General features: G+C 35.4%; 1 long non-coding RNA gene across 1 annotated transcript; it reads left to right on the top strand.

The window, feature by feature from the left end:
• Positions 1 to 1,547: 1,547 nt before the first annotated feature.
• Positions 1,548 to 2,556, top strand: LOC126702410 (uncharacterized). The gene is made up of 2 exons (XR_007647750.1): positions 1,548 to 1,715; positions 2,253 to 2,556. It is a non-coding gene; the product is annotated as an uncharacterized LOC126702410 (long non-coding RNA).
• Positions 2,557 to 3,750: the final 1,194 nt, after the last annotated feature.

Raw genomic sequence — 3,750 nt, 5'->3', positions numbered from 1 at the left:
AATGCAACTTGCACAGTTGAGAAAGCATATCAGAATGTCATTTTGATTAACCAAACATTAGTTTTGTTCGACTAGCTAGCCAGTTTCTAACTGCAGGAAAGCACATATATAGCACACTTGATTTCTCTATTTCAAGTGACAAAAGAAAGAAGCATATGGATTCCAATAAACATCGAGAAGTGAGAACTGAAGGTTGCTTTCCAATAACATATATACCACCTCCCATAAGCCATAACTGGTGGTTGATATTGGGTCATTACCTAGAAATTAATGTCCAAGCATTGTAAAGTTAAACTATTTTAACCTTGACCCGGGAAAAGTAAAAGAAATACAGCTCTGGCTGAGGACTGAGGAGGGTTTGACCAAGTTTTCCAAATAAGTGTACTAAACTGGTAAAGACTAAGACAACGCGTTCAAACGAACTGCAACAAATTGACACGTCTGGACTCTGGACTAGTACTCGATGTGGGAATAATTTAATGAATTAATATTTATATATTTAATTAAACATTTTTTTTTAATAAAAAATATTCAAGGTAGGTGTTGATCTTACAGTTGTGTGGCGGCTTTTGGTGATGGCTGGGTCACACCGTAAACTTCTTGTGCCAATAAGAGAGTTTTGATAATAGTAGTGTTAGGCCGAAGAAGATGAAGATAGTGGTAGAATGCCGAGCAAGACAAAAACTTCTCTTAGAACACACTTAAATGTCAAAGTCGTAACTTTGATACTATGTTAGAATAAGAGAGAGAGAAATGATTAAGTGGTTCAGTCTAATGAATTACCCAGGCCCTTAGTCGTCCATTTTCACCATACTAAATATTCAATTATGATAAACTTAATGTGACGTATTTTTAAGAGAACAAATTTTAGGCTAATGATACACTAAACCGTGGTTACAAGATTTGTTGTACAAGTAGAATAATTCACTTACACAACAAATCAGAATAGGCTTGTACCTTGACTCAATGAATTACCCAGCCCTTAGTCGTCCATTTTTACCATATTAAATATTCAATTATAATAAACTCAATGTGAAGTATTTTTAAGAGAACAAATTTTAGGCTAACGATACACTAAACCATGGTTACAAAATTTGTTGTGCAAGTAGAATAATTCACTTGCACAACAAGTCAAAATGGGCTTGTACCTTGACTCGAATAGTTGAAAGGAGCTTATTACAATGTGAATTCGCTTCCGTTAGTCCGCATTACAACATTAATTATGAATGAAAAATTGTGCAAAATCTGTTTTTAAAATTAAACATTGCTAAACTAGAGCATAGGACTCTTCTAGAAAGAAGTTATATATTTATCTGTTGCATTGAAAAATATATATACATAGCTTCCTTACTTAATTCTCAAGTATGTGTTACTATACACACACGACTATCCCTTTCCGTTTGAACACAAAAGATACCGATACCCCCTTTCAAATTGCATCAGTAACTCCTGTAGATTCCATTGTTGGGATTTTCCAAGTCATGGTCATTACCTATAAATGTAATCGGATTGTAAATGACAAATTTGTTAACTTTGACCCAGTAATGTAAAAGGACTAGAGATGTTGGCCAACAAAGGAACTTAGCTGCCTATATATTGTGATATTCATGCATCCTTTCCACAAGGAAACGTGGCGTTTGAGTTGATAAAGAGACGCCTCCTCAGTTTTCTTATACTTTTGACCCTATTTCTTGCATGGAGCTTGTTTGTTACCGGTAAGAGTATCACCCTTTTCTCTAATTTTACGTTGTAATTGACATGGATATATCTAGAGCCTAGAGGCTGTAGCTTTACATTTGTGTTGTTTATTTGTGTGTGTACTCTGGGTGTGAAGGAGAGAGAGAGCATAAAATGTTTTCCGGTATTCCTGTGTGAGTACTCCTTGTGACTGATTCAGATAAACTTTGATGCCCCAGACATGAAAATGGACATGGACTAATTGGTTTCCTAACCATCCAATCAATGATAACATGTAATGAAGCAAACACTTTTAGCCACACCACTCCATCAATATCTGTTAAGAAATGAAATTCCCTTCTTGATTATTCAGTTTTACCTCCATTATTAGTTGATACTTGGCAATTGGGTGGAAAAGCCTTGCAACCAAAAATATGTTGTTTGCTTTACTTTCAAATCATTTCTACTTCCGGTTGCCCTGTGTTTATGACCTTTTAAATCCATTTGAATTTTTTTTTTTTTTTTTTTTTTTTTGTGTGAATATGTTGGGGTAATTACATTGATGCAACGCTCAGGTGAAAAGACGGAGAAGTTAACCTTTGCAAGAGACGAGAAAAAATTATATGGAGCCATGAGTGCAAAACATATTAAAGGCCAACCTTTCAACTTTGCAAAACTAGAGGAGCAGCCACCACCAATAAGGAAGCAAACGCTAACATCAAGACTATCAGGGCGAGGACCTGCTCGACCACCGCCACCATCTCCTGTTAGTTCTCCAGGGCATACCCCGTAGGCCTTCACTGTTATTGCATGTATTAAACACTCTTAATGTCATCAATAAGGCCAATACCAGAATTAATAAAACTTGTTTAATGTGAATTTCATTTCAGGATGTGTAGATGGATTGGATTGAAGGGTCTTTTTCAACCCAACTTGACCTTGTCAAGTTGATAAATTTCAACCCAACCTAATTCATCACATGTGTAGATCGATGGATTGGGCATACATGTTTTATATGCCTTATAAATAGATCTTCACTAATTATTTAAGAATTGTTTAAAAATTTATTATAATTCGCATAATATGCGTAAATCATATTCCAAATTTTCAATGTCGTCAAAGCTAATTACCAAAATACCAAAATCAGTTAAACTAAAAAAAAATTAAAGTAATTTGATTTAATAGATGACTTGGTCGATTAGGAATCACACCAAAACTCTAGGTGTTGCTACTCACAGTAGGTGAACATTGAACATTATTTAAATTCTTTTTATGTGTGTGTGTTACATTGGTGTTTCAACATTTGATAGCAGTACTATATACTTACAACAAAGTTGCAATTGTTTTTGTATTTGATTTACTTAAAAGATATGTAACTATAAATCTTTATCATAAAAGTACAGTGATTTGTCATTCACATTAGAATGTCCAATTATCAAGAATTAGGTAGAGTGGGAAGAGTTAATCACCATGCATGTTGCTGAATAACTCAAAACAAAAATAAGATGAATCCAGAATTTCTCTCCTTTTGTTTTAGGTGGAATTCTTGTAAGGGTAGTGAGTGAGGTAGTGTAAAGAAATACTCAAGAGTGCAAGAAAAATAGGGACTCGTAACTGGATCTCACGGGTGACTCGCGGCTGTAAGCCGCTAAAAGCTGCACACATGCCAAGCATGCTAGAAGTTGAAGCGTCATGCTAGCTGGAGCACTACAGGACAAAATAGGATAACTGGCCATCCAGTTACCTCGCAGCTAGAACTCGTGACTCAGTCAAGCTGTGAGCCAGCCCTGTTTTGAAAAACCTGACTCTTTACATTCCATTCTCACCCTAGTATAAATACCCCTTATACCCATGAAAGAAAGAGAGCTTCTAGAGAGAATTTTGAGAGAGAAACCCTAAAGAAAAAAAAAGATTGATTCATCCACAATCTTCACATAAGAGACTCTTCAAATTTCTCTACTCTCTTCCTCTCCATTGTTAAATCCTTGAGAGACTTATTACCAAAACCTTTTTCTCACCATATCCATTTCTGTGAGAGGACTGTTTGGTGCTTTGGGAAGCAATTAGGAAGGA

Source organism: Quercus robur, chromosome 10, assembly GCF_932294415.1.
Source record: "Quercus robur chromosome 10, dhQueRobu3.1, whole genome shotgun sequence".
Taxonomy (NCBI): Eukaryota; Viridiplantae; Streptophyta; class Magnoliopsida; order Fagales; family Fagaceae; genus Quercus; species Quercus robur.
Note: the sequence above shows the minus strand (reverse complement) of the source record. Positions and strands in the feature narration are given on the sequence as shown.